This window comes from Cupressus sempervirens, chromosome 5, assembly GCF_028749045.1.
Source record: "Cupressus sempervirens isolate cs-2001-9-10 chromosome 5, ASM2874904v1, whole genome shotgun sequence".
Taxonomy (NCBI): Eukaryota; Viridiplantae; Streptophyta; class Pinopsida; order Cupressales; family Cupressaceae; genus Cupressus; species Cupressus sempervirens.
The window spans coordinates 852,042,017-852,063,101 of record NC_143122.1 but is presented as its reverse complement, the minus strand read 5'-3'; the positions used below and the strand labels follow the sequence as shown (position 1 = coordinate 852,063,101).

The following is a 21,085-nucleotide window of genomic DNA, read 5'->3' as shown; positions in this document are numbered from 1 at the left end:
GCCATCCATCAATCTGGTCTTCATCTAATGATCTAGATTTAACCTCTGAGCCATTTGACTTGTCAAATTTGCAACATAGACATGTAGATGGTAATCTAGACATAGACATGACATCACATTGACTCAACCCTAATCTTAGGAGTTTTGGATAATATAGGAGACTAGAATCATGAAAATAGTTGGCTCTGACTAGGGAACTAAGCATGTTAGTGCCTAGGCAGGAACCTAGAAATCTCTAGTTTCACAAAAGCCTTGGGAAAAACACACAAGGCTACCTACTTCCTTTATTACAAAAAACACCAAATAGAAAAGATCATTGTCTAGTCTATTGGGTTGAAGAGTCTTAAATAGTGCAGGGAGATGCTATACATTTGGGTGGTGGGGAAACAAGGAAGCCAACACAATAGGAAAAGCAAACACATAGAAAGAAGGAAAACAAGGAAAGAAAACTATACTAAACACATATCTAACCTAACATATTTACACAAGTGAGATGAATCTCACCTTATGAAACCAAGAACAAAATATACTCAAGTGAATACACTTATTGATTGACTAAAGTAGATCCCCTCCTCCACAATTATTTTTTATCTCTATGTAGGATTCCTACATGTAGTAGTAACAACAACATGGCAACTACAAATGTTTCTTTGATTACATGCACTAGCTTGCAATATATCCATTCAAATCCAAATAACTATGCTTGATCATAGATTACTTCATTTAAACCTTTCATATTATTCTTTTGATGGTCTTCCAGTGTGCCTAACACATACACCTTTGTTAAGAAAATGAACTCATTCCTGCAATAGTTTGAACTTTCATTATGAGTGTGACTATACAAAGATGTCACCTTCACCAAGGAATCCACTAGTCTATGACCAGTCACCTTATTTATTTGAAGAACCATGTCAACTTTATCCCTTCCCTCTTTCAATGTATGATCATTGGCTTCACAATTTGAATCTATAGAGAGAGAATCACAATCCAATGACCCTTCTTCAAGATTTAATTTTGTAGTTGAGTCATCTCAAGATGGTTCATCCATTTGGAGGGGTGACAAGAACTCACAGAAAATCTTCTCTTCGTCATCATAAGAAAAAGTTGTGTCCACAAATGAAACTGATTCTTCTTTAGACTGATAGTTAATCTTAGGGCTCTTTTCTTCAATCACATTTTTTTCATGAATAAGAGTATTGCTAGTGGGTTTATGAAGTTCCTCTTCATGCTGAAATAACCATTCTTTAGGATAAACTTCATTTCTTTTTTCTTCAATTGGAGTCAGATTTGTGGCTATTGGCAGATCACAAGTGGAATTTTATTGTGTAGATAGATGATCATCAAAAGATTTTTCTTCAGAGGACTCTGATGGAGTATTGTCACCTTGATCTGTAACATTAGGAATAGCTTCTTGTCTACCAAAGACTACAATAATGTGAGAACTAAAATCAGGTGACATTACTATGGGAATTTCATAATTAGGTGTAGATGTTATCTTCAACTTTAGCTCCTTTCTCTTGTCCTTTTGCTTCTCCTTTAACTTGTGGAACTGGTTGCAAAGGTGATCCTATATCTTTCTTTCTTTGGGGTCATCTCCTTTATTGAGACATTCTACAAGATTGAACAAGATCTGTTAAAAAATCTTGTCCTTAATCATATGGAGCTCTTCAAGAGTAGGTTCATGTCTTGGCCTTTCCTTGGTGCTTAGATTAGGGATATTCACCTTCTCTTTAAACATCTAAAAACCATAAGGAATAGAGTCAGGTGACCTTACCAAAGGTTTGTTATGTTCAATTATATGTACTTGTTTCAGCTTCCTTCTTTCACTTTCTTGTAGATCCTTGAGTCTTTTGAAATGGGCACAGATGTGATTCAAAAAAACATCTTTGAAATATAATTATCTTCTATGCTGATGTTTTCTCGCGCTGCATAGGAGATGCTCTCTTAATACTGGTCAAAAAGCTCATGAAGTAACTTATCATTTGTGGCATGTGTTGGAATTATGAGTGAAGTAACTTACAGAGGGGGGGCGGGGGGCGGGGGGGTTGAATCAATTAGCACAAAAATAATTCTTGATCCCTTAGATGTCTTAAATAACTAGTTACTGCTGTCACTCAGTAAACACATTACAAAAAAAATTGGAACTCGGTTGACTAACTTGGTACTGAATTTTAGCATTCATAATTATTAGCATGCATGCAAAAGTAAATACATGAACACAAGAGACACCAGATTTAATGGTGGAGAACCAATATGGAAAAAACCACCAAGTAACTAGCTACCAATTTTCACTCTTCTAAAGTGAGCCTTGTTAGGAGCCAACCCTATTAAAGGTTACAATACACACTATTAGGTGCGACCCTATTAGATTATTTAATCACCCTACTAGGAGTGGCCTTGCTAGAGGTCTTTAGAACAATTCAATTGAATTGTCACCTTGTTAGAGGATTTACAAAATGGCTGTTAAACCAACTCTATTAGGAGATTTGAAATCACTGCCACAATGATTAGAAAGTAACAATGAATTGACCTGAATAAGATGCAACTAAATTTGCTGATTAAAAATCTCTATTCTACACCATTAGATCCTCCTTGATCTCCTCAATGATCTCTGATCATTCTTCAAAATTCGCTTCCACAATAATTAGTCCTCCTTCACATTCATATCACATCAAATTCATTACCACACTTGAAATTCACAACTTGACCTCTTATATATATCATTCAGATTATCAAGTCAACTCATTCACACGTTATATTTACCAATAAACCATACATCAGTCGGCTACAAATATTAATTTAAACAAATAAACTTTATTTTACAAAATAATGAAATCCTTCAATGGCTGACCCTGCTTGGTAAATACTACTTCCAGAAATAATTTCCTAAGTTAACCACCTTAACTCGATTAACACTACAAAATCTGCAAAATCCTTTGGTTGTCAAGTTAACTCAGTAAGAACTAAATTTCCTTCACTATCCATGAAAATTCAATTAGAACTATTCCTGCACTATTTTCTTTTGATGACAGAGTGAGCTCGGTAACAACTAAATTTCCTTTGCTAACCTTGAAAGCTCGGTAACAACTGCTACACAAGGTAAAGCCTAAGAATGCTCAGTAGACATTGTAAACCTTCTTCGCTAACCTTCTGCGCTTGGTAGACTTTTTCTTTTGTCTTGCTGGCCAACTAAGCTTGATAGACTCTATCTGATGACTGATATGACATTTGTGTAACATCAAAGACAACACTCAATTGAACAATTGTATCCAACAATCCCCCTCTTTGGCATTGATGGCAACACAACATGTCATAGCAGAATGAAATTTGAAAACAATTCTTTTCTGATAGAATACTTCACCCTCTTATACAAAACTCCTCAAATATAGTAATCTCCCTCTTTCCTAATAATCTCTCCCTCTGTCACAAACTCTCATTTTCTTGCAAATTTTAGAAACATATGATAGTAAACTCTCCCTCTTTGACAACACATGCCGAAGATAACATAAACCAAATGAATAGCTATATACCTTATCTACTGATCCATATGCAATATCTTCATTACTTTTTTGCATCAACTGATAGATCTTCAATTCTATTTCTGTTGATGCATCACTAAAACTATATTTTAGTGAGCTTTAGATAGGGGAATGACCCCTAGCTTACCTCTTATATATAAGAATGCATCCTTAGGTAAAGGTTTTTTGAATATGTTAGCTGTTTGTTCCTTTGTATGGACATATTCCAATCTGATTTCCTTATCTTGCACCAATTCTCTAACAAAGTGATACTTTATAGCAATATGCTTGGTTTTTGAATGCATTACTAGATTCTTGGATATGCTAATTGCACTGGTATTGTCACAAAACATAACAACAGGTTCTTTGACTTCTTGCTTCATACCTTCCAATAATTGTTTGAACCAAACAATGTTTGAATAATTTATTGCTTCTACAACATATTCGGCCTCTGCTATGGACTAGGATGTATAGTTCTTCTTTTTACTTGTCCAAGAAACCAACCTCTTTCCAAGAAAGAAAGCTCCTCCACTTGTACTATTTCTGTCAATAATGTTCCCTGCCCAATCTGCATCAGTGAATACTTCTAAATCTAGATTTCCTCCAAGTTTATACCATAATCTGTAATCTTCGGTTCCTTTCAAGTATCTCATGATTCATTTGATTGCCATCATGTGATTTTATTTTGATTTTGCTGAGAATCTTGCTACAATTCCTACTGCAAGGGCAATGTCTAGTCTTATATGTACTACATACTGCAACTTTCCAATCATAGATCTATACATTGTCTAATCGACTTCTTTTGATTCATCCTTCTTCGTAAGTTTCAATCCAGTACACATAGGAGTCCCAACTAGTTTGTAGTCTTCCATGCCAAATTTTTTTAGTATCTCCTTGATGTATTTATATTGAGTGATGTAGATGCCATTCTTACTTTGATGAATTTGAAGACCAACAAAGAATTTGATTTCTCCAAACATTGACATTTCAAATTCCTTGTTCATTTTTTCTGAAAATTCTTTGCAAAGATCATCATTTCTTATGAACAAAGTATCATCTACAAATATCTCTGCCAAAAAAATCTTATTATTTGGTCCTTCCTTTATGTACAAGCTATTGTTATCATTAGTTCTTTAAAAACCAATCTAAATAAGATAGTTATGCAATCTTTCATACCATGCTCTAGGGGCTTGTTTCAGACCATACACTATAGTAAACACCTCTAATTCAACACATGGTGTCTACAACACTAGAGTTTGCATAACTAACTGAGTTTTCATGTAGACAATATAGTTATTAGCACTCTTATTTTAGCACATGGTGTTTACAACATAATTTTGCATGCTACACCTTTGTAGGCTTATCCTCTCATCATCACACTCAATCATGTGCTTAATGGAGGATAATCCACTTCTAGTGGACATGTTCTTGGTTGTAAAACTTATCAGTGTGATGAATCCTAGGCATTCTAGAAGTATTTCAAAGGCCTTTATATACAAGCACTCCTATTGTACTTTCACATCAATTCATATTTAATTACATTAAATTGAATACTATATTGTTATTCTGATCATACTTTGGTCTATTTTGTGCTTGTGTTTGAGTTCCTTGGTCTTGAGTGAATTTTTTCCTAAGACAAATTCTTACATGGTATCAGAGCTCTTAGAGAGATTCTATTCACATAGTCATTTGAGACCATTCTTGCTTCAAAACCTCGACCCAGATCTAGAGAATCCATAGAAATTGAGAGTGTCTAGAGCCAAAGTGGATCTTGCCATTGCGTCTAGAGCACCGATTCGATGAATTGACTATAAATTCGCCTATATTGGGCCATAGTCGAAATTGAGGCAGTTTTTTTTACACAAACTAGAACCCAAGGGCTTGATTTGTAAAATTGGTATGATCATTTCAGATCTGTACATTTAATTTTTAGATGTACATTATTTTTTCATCTACATCTCTCCATTTTTTCCGGATCTGCATTATTTTTTGAGAAATTTTTGGCCATCGGGCCAGTAGGAGAGATTTTTGCAGGAGAAGATTGAAGCTTGCTAGTGCAAATCAAATATTTGCATCACATTCAGATCATCAAAAATCCCCCAAATAAGATTTTATTTCATCCAAATCAAACATTCGAAGCCAAATCTAGAGCCATTTGATTTTTGGAGGTGCAACGACAATAATTCAGGAAAAATAATTGTAGCAATGATTTTCAAAGAATGATAGCCCCCTCATACAGACTCCTTTTTATGAGCAATTTTCTTTATTTTGGGGTAGAATTTCATGATCTACAAATTGGTGTAGGAAGTTTGAGATCTTTATTTCGGAATTTTTCTACAACTCACAAATCTCAATTTTTGCCACTTCAAATGTTTAGTACGAGCTCATCTGGACACATAATTAGGTTCTATTGTTTTGAAAGTGCATTTTTTTTGTCTACTTTCCAGATCTAAAATTAGACTATAGGTTCTATGGATAGAAATACTTTTTTTCAAAAATAGGCCATAATTAGCATGTGGCTATTGCACTAAGTACCCAAATCATATGTTAGGGAGGGTTGATTGATTATTTCTACATTTTGGGGGGTGTATACATTTATTGATCTCATGGAGTCTTGTCACATATGTCAGTCTAGTTTAAAACTAAAGTTGACACCAAGGAACTATTAGAAATGGAGTGCTTTAATCATTGCTCATCTAAGAGAACATAAGGAAGTGTTTCCTTCTCTATGCTCGAAGAATACCACCTTTGTTCAAATTTCTTCCTTTTCTTCTTCTTTTTATGTATAACAGTATGAGTAAGGAATCTTTTGCTCCTCTTAGATTGGCAAGTTTTCCTCATGATGTTTGGATGGCTCTTTGGGAAGCATATGGACATCCACGAGTCCCTCCATTTCCTAAGGATGTTCTATCTCCAATCACTCCTATTATGGTACCTCCAACTCCAGATGAGATCACACCTCCTGATGCTCCTGTTGATACTATTAATCTAGTCCTAGCTACAAATGCTTCTAATTCAGTGTAGCAAGATTTACCATGCCTTCCTACTTCAACTTCATGGGATGACTTCCTTCTAGACAATGCAGGTCTGTTTGTGGAGTCTTACATTGGAGATTTTGGAGACATCATTGATGAAATTTTCCTTCTCTTTGTTGAGGTGAATACTTCATCCATTGCCACAATGATAGGTCTAGCACAGTAGGGTACACCTAGTCTTCCAACTCCAACATCAGGTGATGACTTCTTGATAGATATTTTATGTTTTTTTATGGAGTCACACATAGAAGATTTGGGAGACATATTTGATGATTTATATCTTCTCTTTTTTGAAGATGATCATTCTCCAGTTGTTGTGAGGGCTCACTCTAACCCTCATGTCCATTCTCTACATGACCGGTCTTCAAAGGTTGATGTGATTGTGGATTCTTATGTACAATAATTACAGGAGGTCTCTTTATCATTTAAGGAGATAGTTTGTTCCTTGGGTTAGGTTCTACATTTGTCCTTGCTAGATCTACAATTGTTCCTTTCAAAAGTGTTGGAAGGGGTGACTATCAGTATCAACACAGGGATATTTGAACAAGTTTCAGGACCACCATAATTGTCAACATGACAACTCATAAGATTATGCAAACTCCTAAGTGTCTCGCCTAAGAAATAATAAAATAATGTAAAATAATAAAATAATACATTGACCTAAGTAAACTTAAGTAAAGTGTAACTCGTAAAAACTTATTTACACTAACAGTATCACATGCCCAAAAGAGATTTATCATGTGACCCTTGATTGTATCACACATTTCTTAGAACAATGTCATGCGATACTAGAAAGTATCACATGCCCTTTATAGAAAGGTTGTACGATAGTGGTAAAGTATTGCACACCTTCTTAAGAAGTGTCTCCCAGACCCTAATTGTATCACACACCTTCATTAGAAAGGTTGTACGATACTAGAAAGTATCGTATTGTGTTGTTTTATTATATCATCTGGGTTTTGGAAAAACCTGCTTAGGTGGATAGTGGGAACTTTTCAATTTATCTAGAAGTTTTCAGATGTGTTTTGAATACCATTTAGGGTGTTCTCGAATACTTTTGAGTTGCATTTCAAATTTGGTATGTTTTCATATTTGTATTTTTTTGTGTCCTTCTATGGTTTTTTATTTTGGTCAATAGTGGCGTTTGGAGATCCATTGGCATTTGGATGGTTGTTTAGTCTTCTGTTGCGATCTTTATGATCCTCATAAGTTGTATGTCGTGTGCATCCTTACTTTTTGAATTTTTTTTAATCTTGGCTTATATTTATCCTTGTTTCCAAGGATCTCTGGGCATGGCATTACAAGTCATAGGAAAACCTATGACCCCTTTCAACCCATTCTACAACAACATATGTCCTAGCCTAGGGGTCCTAGGACCCCTATGTGTTAGGATTACCAACAACCAAAAATAACAGTTACATGCAAATATAAAAAATGTCAAAAAATAAGAGATCACATAGAAGAGAACAAAAGACACACAAATTTAACGTTCTTCACCTAATCCTTGGGCTACATCCACCAGCAACAAGTTCAATATTATTATTATCCAGTGATTACAATTCACAATCTCTTATAAATCAATACTGCCACAAGAAGCTACAGTACCACTATTACATAATGAAATCCCTAATCCTAAGCCTTTTTATACAAGATTTTGTCACTTACAACATTAGGGCTAGAATAAGTTTTCTAATAAAAAAATAGTAGCTGAGGCCTTTTACAATATGCAATCATTTTTGGCTTCAGAGACACTGTCCCTAAAAACCCCTCGACCCCTTCTTGTATTGCGATAAGGAGCACACTTGGGGCACCACCTCTTGACCCCATCTTGGGGGCATTACCCTGAAATCTCCATAGAAATAATCAAGGTGAAAATCATGCCGAATAAACCTCTGAGTCTTATTAGGCTCCACATCAAAAAGATCTCCCACTTGGATACTGATCAGACTTCACAATAATAACCTTCCACTTGGAGACTAATCATAGTAGTGCTAAACCTATAGCTCTCACTGAAATATCAAACTACCTTGGACTCTATTATTCTTTTATTATATTCAGTCTAGAAGACCAACAAAAGCTAAAGAGGACTTTAGCTTCTCCCTTGTTTCCACCTTGGTAAACATATCTACTACCCCAAGACTCCACAAGGGTGTTGCTCCTTGACCCCATATTGGGGGCACTACCCCCAAAGCCTCGTAGAAATAATCTAGGAGAAAACCATGCTAAATAAACCTCAAAGTTTAATTAGGCTCCACATCATAACACTATCGATATATCTCATATGTTGGAATGTGTCAAAAAGTGTCATAGGGTACCTTGTAACTCCTTTCGACTTTTAATAGATAGATAATGTCATCCAATGTGTAAAAATGGCTCATACTATACCAAATGAACCCTTTTGACCTATTTGACTACATTATGTGTAGTGAGGGGTTGTAGGACCCCAACCAACATAAATAATCTACTTGAATGGGTCATAAGGGATTATAGGCTACCCTATGACCATTTTTGGCCTATTGAAATATTATGTGTTCTCTGTAGTCTTAGGATCCCTAACAATATAAATAATGTGTTTGAATGGGTCATACAATAGCATATGATCCTATTGACCCATTTGATCACATTATGTACTCTTAAGAATTATAAGACCCCTAACAATGTAGATAATGTGTCAAAAGGGGTCATAGGGTACTCTATGACCCCTTTTGACCCTTTTAATCCTAGGAGCCCTAAGGACATATATAATGTGTTTGAATGGGTTAAAATGGATCACATGGTACCCTATGACCCTTTTCAACATTTTTGAGCAATTATATGTGTAGTTAAGGGTCCAAAGAACCTATAAGAAATACATATTAATGGTCCTTGAAAGAGGTCATTATATATATATATATATATATATATATATAATTTTTATGAGGAGAAAAGGGTATCTGATATATTGGATATTAGATACCTGATTTATGCTTGGTAGTGCTTTAGATACCAAGCCTACTTGGTCAATGCCGAAAGCATCCCCAAAACATGCCTTTTCCCTATTTCTCTTAGCATAAAAAAATAAAAGATAAAAATAATAAACAAATATAATTGTGATATTGCTATCAAGATTTAATTGTGTGATTTTTGAGTCAAACTCATTAACCCATGTTTCATGAGTAGTGATTCAACATGAATCCATCTCTCATGATAATAAATGGAACACTTAGCACTCATTGGATCTAGGTGATGCTCATAGGGCGAAGCACCGGGACTTCCTGGGAGGTCACCCATCCTAGTACTACTCTAGCTTGAGCACACTTAACTACAGAGTTTCCTCCATGGTTAAACCCAAAGATTGAAACCCCATTTGCAAAACCTTCACCAAGTGTTGTGCCTTATGAACCATTCATTAGAAAGACCCTTAAACTCATTTAATGGATAAGTAGGAGATAGTTTCCACAGCAAGTCAAATTATGATATTGCTATCAGGATTTAACTGTGTGATTTTTGAGTCAAACTCATTAACCCATGTTTCATGAGTAGTGATTCAACATGAATCCATCTCTCATGAGAATAAATGGAACACTTAGCACTCATTGGATCTAGGTGATGCTCATTGGGGCAAAGCATGTGATGAGCAATGGATTTAGATTTCACAAAGCCTCAATAGTAAGTTTTCACTTTGGTTACAATCTTGTAGATATTTTTATGCCTGATCATTTCAAGATTTTTACATTTTGTGAAGTGTCTTCCAATTGATATTTCAGATTGTATTCTTAGTGGTTATTATTTTTCCTTATTATGATAAATCATGGACTGATATGAAATATTTAGGAAATTTTATTTTACACAATTTGATATTGTTATCATAATTCAATTGTATAGCTTTTTAGTGAAATTCATTGATCTAATGAACAATAGATCAGAAGAATATATCATTCATTAAATGTATGGCCTTCCACAAGCAGTGGTTAACAAAACCCATCTCTTATGAGAATGAATGGAACACTCATTAGATGAGTGATCTCCCAGGAAGCCCCACATCACCTAGATACCATAAGTACTAAGTATTCCATTTATTCTCATAAGAGATGGGTTCTTGTGAACTACTAAAACATGGTCAATAAATTTGACTCAAATTTTCCTTTGTTTTAAAATTTTCACCACTTTGTATATTTGTTAAATATAGTGATCTTATTGTACCTACAAGATTTAAACCCCAACTCTTGTTACACAACTTGTACCTTTGCTCATCATGTCCTTGAAGTTTGACCTTCAACATAACTAGATGAAAATGAAATACTCATTTATAATCTCACCGATTGAAAACTCCATTCTATTATTAGTGGAATGAGAGATGAGTTCGATGAAAATCGATCAAGACATCTATTGTGTGCTCAAAAAATGATAGAAATGTGAATCAATTTTTTAAGAAAACCCTAGCCAGGGTAATAAGAAAACATTAAGTGGTTTCAACTAAATGAGCGTTGGTTTTTGTAATATCCATGTTGTGCTAAGTAGGACATTTGCTACTTCTACAGGTTTAGTGTTGGTTGTAAGGAAACTTGGCAATAAAGAAGGAAACTTGGCAATAAAGAATATAACCGTTTCCACATAACCCATAATAGATCTGAAAATAAATACGGAATTAAAATCCACATGCAAGAGAATAGACAACATACCCACAAAATTGTGACACAAGATATACCCTGGGAAACCCTCATTGAGGGAAAAACCCAGCCTCCAAAAACATCCATCATCATGTATTATTCAGCAAAAAAATACCATTGCCATACAACCATGGAAGCCTTCATGGCCATAGCCACAACCGAGCAAACTATGTGAACAAGCATGAATCCACACATCCCATGCCATGCTTTCAACCTTCACAAATGCTCCCTTGGCTAACCTGTCAAGCCTTGTCCCGCTCGACTCTTGCCTTTTGTCTTCTCCTTGTCACTCTTTCTATACAACAACTACCCTTGTGGCTACTTATATAGTAGCAAGTCCCACAAAACTACTAAGTGGTATTACATAAACCATGTGCTAAAACCATGTGCTACCTAACCCACTGACCCCACATTTAATATTGGGCATTTAATTCTTTTCCCCAATATTAAATAATTACATGAAATATTTTCACAATGGTACAATACAACTCATCAAGAATATTCCATGGGAATCTTTAGATGTTGCACGTCCATCTAGGTAGGTACAACATTACATAATAAAATAAAATAATAAAATAACAATATTATGCAATGTGTGCAACACCCATTATCTCAACAATCTCCCACTTGTTGTATACATTGCATAGGGTCAATCTGTAGACACATAAATGAACAAGGGAACAATCCATCCTAGCACATCCACCATCATGGATCAAAATACACCAAGTGCTCCATCCTGGTACCCACGAAAAAATCAAAGTATCCAGCATCTCAAACATGAATGATCTCACCTCCTATTATGCCACTGCTACAATACATACATAGAAACCATCCAAAGAGAAAGCCACCCAACCTGTCGTATTAGAAGATCATAAAATTCTGTACCAACTGAAAAATGCCAAGCACAAATAACCTGATCCAAAGGTAATCACATCTATCCGTAGTTGTCAAAATATTCATAGCTGAAATAGCACCCACAACAAGTGCCAAACCCATCCAACTATCCATACCTCAAAGGTATAACAAGTGAATCTCATATCACTGACATATCCAATCTATAACCTGCAATGACAAGCCTCAAGAGCAATACCTGCCACATATATACCAAGAAGCTCCCACTGCAAAAGATAATGTCAAATCTATAACCAATCCACTCAACACATCTCAAAGAAGTGAATCCATGTAGTATCAAGGACATCCACAATACATAAACTAATATCCTGCAAGAAAAAGAAAACTCTCATAACAAGTCTCCAATAGTCTCCCAAATTCTCCACAACCAACAAAGGAAAGAGATAAAGAAATAACCATGTCATCTCTCACATGACATATATGAGCACAAACCAGTGATCACAATCTCCAAATAATCTCAAATCCAATGTAGTCAAAACTGAACATCCAGGAAGATAACCAAGACTAGAGAAACCATGCAAATCATAAACTATATCATGTCCTTCTACACACACCTCTAGATGTAAACTGTGCAAGTATGATCTCCTCCTTTAAAAACTCCAATAAGAAGCCTCAACAACACCCAAACCATACCATATAACTCATCATGGATGTAAGCCTCTCACAAGAAGATCAAACTCAATAAACCATTCCTAAACCAAGGAATAACCATTCCTAATCCAAGGAAAATGCCCAATATAAAACCATCTCCCAAACTCAACCAGCATAACAAAATATGCACATGGAGATAACCAATGCTAAACCATCTCTCAAATGAACCCTCCAGAACTAACTCATGTACCATAGCTCAAGATCCATATCCATGAAAGACCAGCATAAATATAATGCAACTGAGAGAAAATAATGGGCTATAACTCTCAAGTAGCAAACCGCCAAGTAGACCAAGAGTGGGGAATGAGAATGCTCATCAAGATACCCAAGTCTCCAACCAAGACTCATCTAAGAACAATCTCCTCTCAAGTCCATATCAGGTGACTGCCCCTTAGACTTCCTGCTGAAACCATCAACCGTCCCAACAAATACTTCTCTAATCCAAGAGAAATCAGCGTCACCACCGTCTCTAAGTATCCATGAGCACCTGTAACCAATCAATCCATGCCAACTCCAAATGCAACATAGCAATATCATGAAGTATCCAGCTTATGATCAGTGTACTCAATACCAAGAAATTAAACCAAGATCAATGTCAAAGTTCCAACCATGGCCTCAGGAACATAAACATGACAACATGATCTTACCATCTCAAACAAAGAGATAACATGCTCCACATGAACATACTATAACATGTCACAACTCTAAATGCGTATCAAGAGTATACCATGACATAATAATAAAGCCATCCTCATACCAAGGATAACATGTCAAATAAAAGCATAAACCACACCTTTACCAAGAACCCTGTGAGTCCTCAAGATGCAACCATCTCCACACACCATGAAGAAAACCATCTCCATATACCAAGAAGAATCATCTTCACATACCATGAGGATAAACAAGAACTCCATGAGTCCTCAAGATCTAACCATCTTCAAACACCATGAAGATAACAAGTTTACCATGCAAATGTCAAAGACTCTTCTGCAGCAACAGGATCTAAGACAAACTTCCAACATCTGCAAACACTCAATAAATAAATCAATGCCAAAAAACTCCCACTCAACCGTGGTACCAAGTCACCTATGGCATCATAAAATCCATCTCCTATATGAAGATCCAAATCAAACCAGGAGCTAATCCTACACTGTCACCTCATCACTATCACAAGCTCCCACTAAACCGTGTATCCAAGCTATCCATGACATCATGATTTAAAACCATCCTCTAACCATGAGAATCAACCAAAGCATCAAACCATCAAAGAACTCAAAGTGCACATCATGAGCTCCTTAAAAGAAACCAAATAAACATGATCCTCTACCAAGAAGATATACCACCATAACCAAATCAGAAAAGCCAAGCTAATGAACATCAAGGATGTACTTGTATAACCAATCATGTCATGCCAAAATCCATGGCACCATGATCACATCCATGAACTGAGCATCTGGCTCTCAATATGTCCAACCTGTCAGCATAGTCAACCACAATCCTCTGCCATGATTGTACCTAGTAACAGCATCTTATCCCTTCTACACGAAGATAAAATCATGTGACTTAGGGCATAGACAACCCAAATCTAAGCCACCAATCTGAATATGCATCAATAATGAAAGATCAATGGGCAAAGACAACCCATAACCAAGATATAAATGCAACCTGTAAGTATAGACCACTTACAACACTGCACAACTTGTAGATCCAACAAGTCATCATGCATATCCAAACCAAACACTGATAACCATATCATCATGAGACCAAACTTGAGTATACAATGACATCAAAATCTTAAATCTCCAATGTCATAAACTCACAATGTTACCATAGTCAAAATATATCTATAAACTATTTAGATCAATATATCACTAAATAAATTATGCCAAACCTGCACCAAATCTAAACCAATATGTAGAGCTCTCCAAGAGCTTTCCGTTGACTACTCGAAGTCCAAAATCCGACTCCATATGCCCAAGTTATGCCCCAATTCATGCTTAAAATAAATAACATCTGACTTTAGGGCTCTTAAAACCTGACAAAATCTCAAAATCACAGAACCAAACTTACACCATGTTGTAGTGCTCCGAATTAGCTTTCCAACGCCTATAAGAACTCTAAAATTTGATATTCTGAGAGAAAGTTATGGCCTTTTTACTAAGACAGTCTTTTTACCATTTTCAGTACGATTTTTCATTTTTTATTTTTTCAGTGACGAAAATTCCGACGGGATTAAATTTGACGGCCATCATGGGCTGAAACCAAAAAAAATCTTTCATTTCCTCTAAACATGGCCAAACTAGGGCATATTATATATCAAAATTTATGGAAATGTCGACCCGGATCCAATGGTGAGGTATGTTTTTACCTAGGAGGTCATTTCTGCAAGCTCCCCCCTAAAACCCTCATTTTAAATGAAACATCCAAAAAAATCTTTTTCTCCAACAATTTCACATGCCCAAATCTTTTAACATCCCATCATAACAACAAATCCAAAACCCTCAGATCTGCAATAAATCATTCATATATGTTGCCCTTTTCTTTTATCCTTTCATGCATTCCCATGGATTCAATCTAGGGTTACAATGATAAAACCATAGCTCTGATACCACTTGTAAGGAAACTTGGCAATAAAGAATATAACCGTTTCCACATAACCCATAATAGATCTGAAAATAAATACGGAATTAAAATCCACATGCAAGAGAATAGACAACATACCCACAAAATTGTGACACAAGATATACCCTGGGAAACCCTCAATGAGGGAAAAACCCAGCCTCCAAAAACATCCATCATCATGTATTATTCAGCAAAAGAATACCATTTCCATACAACCATGGAAGCCTTCATGGCCATAGCCACAACCGAGCAAACTATGTGAACAAGCATGAATCCACACATCCCATGCCATGCTTTCAACCTTCACAAATGCTCCCTTGGCTAACTTGTCAAGCCTTGTCCTGCTCGACTCTTGTCTTTTGTCTTCTCCTTGTCACTCTTTCTATACAACAACTACCTTTGTGGCTACTTATATAGTAGCAAGTCCCACAAAACCACTAAGTGGTATTACATAAACCATGTGCTAAAACCATGTGCTACCTAACCCACTGACCCCACATTTAATATTGGGCATTTAATTCTTTTCCCCAATATTAAATAATTACATGAAATATTTTCACAATGGTACAATACAACTCATCAAGAATATTCTATGGGAATCTTTACATGTTGCACGTCCATCTAGGTACAACATTACATAATAAAATAAAATAATAAAATAACAATATTATGCAATGTTTGCAACACCCATTATCTCAACATTGGCCGGGAGCTTGCAAGTTTGATTGCCACAAGTCGGATCTTGCACAAGGCTTGGGAGAAGATCTGCAGTGTTAACGAAGGCAAAGGAGATAGTTTTCTTCTAAGAAAAGATGGAGATGTAGCATATGTTGCCTTCCCTTCTTTTCATGAAGAAGATTTCAAGTTCGTAGATAGCAAATATGGAGAATGCAATATCTAGAATGTGGAAATATTCTCTACTGCTCTAAAGGGCGATGATGCTAAATCGACTCTTGTTTACGAGGGAGCTCTCAACCAATTCCTCCATGTTCTGGGTAATTCAGATTTCAGGGCCAAGGTAAATAGACCCTTTAATCCATATTATAAGGTTGCTTCATTGTGAAGGCCCTACTCTTGAATTGCTTTATTATGTAAGAAATCTGTCTTATGACTATCAATGTTAGTATCATGCACTACTGTATGCTTGCTCATTGTTGATCTTTTTATATAGAAATTTATGCAATCTCAAATTTTGTACTTCGCATGACTTTTTATAAATGTATTACTACTTATGTAATTTTTATGTAATTTTGGAAAATTCATATTTTAAAGTCAAGGTTGTTTTGAGATCTAAGAATCTACTAGCTCAAATCCTCAAGTAATTCTATTAGTAACCAACCTGTAGTTTTAATCAAATGCATTATTTTTTATGTTTTATTTTTTTGGTTATTTGTTCATGAGATTGATTTATCAGCCTAATATTTTTTGCAGTTATTCTTAGATATTACGATGGTTATTACTAGCTGCTATTCTGAATATTATACATCTCATCCAAAAGGGCATTTAGTTAACCCACAACTTATTGACCTTAACCTTTAATAGAATAAGCAGTTGAATGATTCCCAAAGTATGATCATCGTCACAAATAATTTAATAATTTACAAGAAAATCATCACATATTGTTATAGATTTTAGTTATCTGTTGGGGTATGTTTTATTAGATAAAATGTTTTAATTGCACTTAGAATTTAGTGGAGGGGTTTGAAAGGCCCCAAATGGTAAAAGTATTTAAGAGATCACCATCACTCCACTGTCGTACTTAGGTTTATGATATGTAGAGTTTATTTTGCTTCTTTGAAGCTGCAAAAATGATCATCCTTCTTGAAATTTTATTTTTGATGAATAGTCCTTTTCAATTAATAAAATTTACTAAGATTACAATTCACAAAAAAGGGTCCAGGGGATACAAGATCACCCCGCGAATGAGTTCACATGGCCGAAGCCGGAAAAAACAACATGGCCTCCATAATTTCCTAAATTAAAACAATAATTTTCTATTTAAAAGATCTATATAATACTATTCCTGCTGTTGATTCTCACAATTTTATCATTACATTAGAATAAGAGTGGGTGTGACTTCGTTAATGAAGTATCCAAGAAGATGAGAACATCTTGAAATGTGAATTTTGTAGGATAGGAAATAGAATCGGTTGTACACAGATAAGTAGAAGTATAAATGTCTTGATAAAGATGTCAGATGCACTGAAATCATTAAAGAGATCAATTTAAAAAAAGTTTATTTATTATTATTATTCAATGATTAAATCATTCTTTTAGAATATGAAAGCCTCTACTTGAACGCTGTTACATATCTTGTATTAGGTTTTATCATCATTTAGCCAAGAAAAAATACTTGTTTGTCAAGGAAAGAAAAAAATACTTGGTGTTCAAAATGTTGTTGTTTTGGGGCAAGGTCAGCTGGTTAAGGTAGGTAGGTTGAAACCCTGATAGTGGTGAGAACAATCCTTAATATTAGTATTTCTAGTAAATCTATGTTTTTTTCAACCCAATATTTATACATTACGAAATCTCAAGTAATTGTGATCCAATATTTTCATATTAGATATTTTTGTGCCTTGGGGATTATTATCAGGGCTGATTTAATGGGTTTGGGCAAAAAGGAGTTATAGCAGATTCTTTGAAAATTTGGCCTACTTTTTCACAGTCATAATGATGAGCAATTCATTGTATTGTTAGATTGGAGTTGCAGTTGTACTAAAAGATCAATCTGTCAATTTTCAATACAACCACTCAACTTATAGTTCAAAGGCTGTTAAACCCTTATTGTCATTAATCACATATTACTGTATAAAAATCAATTATTGTCATCAGATAGTCCCCAATCATCACTAAAAACTCAAAGTGCATATTTTATTAGAAATCGAAAAAGCCTATTTTACTTAATTTATAAGAGATCTAATATTATAAGTAGAATTAATTCTCTTTTCTGATTGTTCCACCAGATGGAAGGTTTAAAGGAACAAAACATTATATTCGTGGGCCATTCCATAGGAGGAGCAGTTGCAGCCCTGGCCACTATCTGGTTTCTAGAAAAGCGGTTGAGAAACTCCAATTCCTTTTGCATTACATTTGGTGCTCCCTTGTTTGGAAATGACATATTTCAGGAGGCAATTGGGCGCGAGGATTGGTTGGGCAGATTTCGTCATGTTGTCCGCAAGTATGATATTGTTCCTAGGATGTACCTCGCACCATATGACTCAATTTTCAAGTCTTTCAAAACAATTGCACCTCACTGGCAGATGCAAATGGGGATTGACTGTGCTGGTTTATCACTTTTTACTATCTTACAAGCTTGCAAGACTCTTGTTTTCGATGTCCTCAAGTGCATATCTACAATAGCAAACAATGACCCTCGTGTCAGAAGCCCTTTTGTACCCATCGGTACTTTCATGTTCTGTTCAACTCAAGGTGCAGCTTGTTCTGAGGACTCTGAGGCCGTCCTTAAGTTGCTGCATTTCAGTATGCAAAACCAAGGAGAAATACCACTCGATAAAATTGCAGACAATTGTATTTCAGAGCACACAGGTTATGGCCATACGCTGGAACACATCGATGAATCGATGCTAGAGGCAACACAGTTTGCAAACTTTGTCTCGAACTCCTCATTTGAGACGGGAATCCTTTTGGAATTGGAAGCAATCGGTGTTGCAGCTCAGGTAATCTCATTGATTGCTCTTCAATGTTTTTTAATGCACCAGAGCTGCATTAATCGTGCACTGAAATAAGAGATAAAACACGCAAAAGTTGTTTTCCTTTGACATTTCATTCTATGTAAGTTCTTTTATCCCAGATTTAGTTTTGAACATTTATCACGACAGAGTAAAGCCTATTCTTTGTAAGCTCATTTAGTTAGTGAGAATTTGCCAAAACAAAAAATAATTCAAATTTTTAGTCATATAAAATACAGACAAAATCCCCAATTAATTACCAAGCTCAAAATCGGAATGGATCCACAGCTTGTAAATACGATTAACATATGGGCCACTCTCTTGACTTCTGTTGAACTTCAGTTTTTAAAAGAATGTTCCTAAACCCAAAACCAGAGATAGAATAGGGCGGGTCATATCTCAACCCATGATGTCTCACTACGATGATAGAGAGAGCAAGAAACAGATCAAATACCCAAAGACCTAGGTCTACGCCTCTGATTGCTTAATTACTACATCTTAACACATATCAAGATCTTTTGGAATGTATTTATTAATTGTTCCATTTACCATTGGTTTCTATAGCTCTTGCAGTTTCTTGGATCTTTGAGTTCATTACTCCTTAATTTGTGTCCTTTATCTGAATGCAGGACCATCATGCATTTTCAGCACTAAAAAATGCTGGAGAGGCGAAAAATGAGCCAGAAAGGAACACTGAGAAACTCTATCTGGAGTTGAGCATTAATAAAAGCTATATAGCACATCTGGAATGGTATAAAAGGCGTTGCAAGGACGACAAAATTGGCTATTACGACGCTTTCAAACAGTGTGATGCAACGCGAGATTTTAGTGTTGATTTGGATAGAAGAAAGTTGGAAAATTTCTGGGATGAGATAGTTGAGATGGAAGAGAAGCATGTGTTGCCCAGTGACTTCCGAACCAGGAATAAATGGATCAATGCTGGCACTGCATATAGAAGACTTGTAGAGCCCTTGGACATTGCATACCACTACCCTACGGATAAGGGAAACAAAAGTTACCTTTCAGATGGGGTTCGGCCTCATCGTCACATAGTTCTTGAGAAATGGATGAAAGATGAAGAGAGAACTCGCACTTGTAGAGAAGGAATTGGCCGCACAAGTTTTGCATCCTTAACTTAGGACTCATGTTTTTGGGCTCATTTAGAAGAGGCCTGTAAAACCTTACCAAGTTCCCAAGGAAAGCAAAATATGGGTGCCTCTCTGCAACACAATCTTGAGTTCGAAAACTATGTTTGGAATATGATCGGAGATAAGAGTATTTCCGTTGAGGTGTTTTTTGAGCGGAGCAGCTTCATGATTTGGTGGCAACAATACAGTCAAATTCAACTTCAATCCCCACAGTGGGCATCAAGCTCTCCTTTGTTCAAATTCATGGCGAATGAGAAACTGAATCTGGAGTTGGAAAACTTAATGTCGAGTTATATGAAACAGTTTGAATCGCACAAAAAGCTTTGCATGGAGAAAAACACTAGCTATTATGATGATTTCAAGCAACATTGTGAGTAGAAATATTTTCATCTTAATTTGGCAAGAACAAAGCTTGGAGAGTTCTGGGACGAGATTGTTAAGATGGAAGAGAAGCATGTGTTGCCCAGTGACTTCCGAACGAGGAACAAATGGATCAATGCTGGCACTGCATATAGAAGCCTTGTAGAGCCTTTTGACATTGCATACCACTACGGTACAGAGAGAGCAAACAAAAGGTATCTTTCAGATGGGGTCCGACCGCATCGTTACATAGTTCTTGAGAAATGGCTCGAGGAAGGCACGGGAAATTTCGCATCCTTAACTCAGGACTCATGTTTTTGGGCTCGTTTTGAAGAGGCTCGTAAAGCCTTGACAAGCCTCCAAAAAAATCAAGACATGAGAGCTTCTTTGAAAGGATGCCTTGAGTTTGAAGTGTACGTCGCAAGTATGATCAGAGTCGAGAGTATTTCTGATGAGGTTTTCTTGGAGGAGAGTAGCTTCATGACATGGTGGCGACAGTAC

General features: G+C 35.8%; 1 pseudogene; it reads left to right on the top strand.

Moving 5' to 3' along the window:
* The first annotated feature begins 10,172 nt into the window (after nucleotides 1-10,172).
* Nucleotides 10,173-20,699, top strand: LOC149558588 (lipase-like PAD4; annotated as a pseudogene).
* Nucleotides 20,700-21,085: the final 386 nt, after the last annotated feature.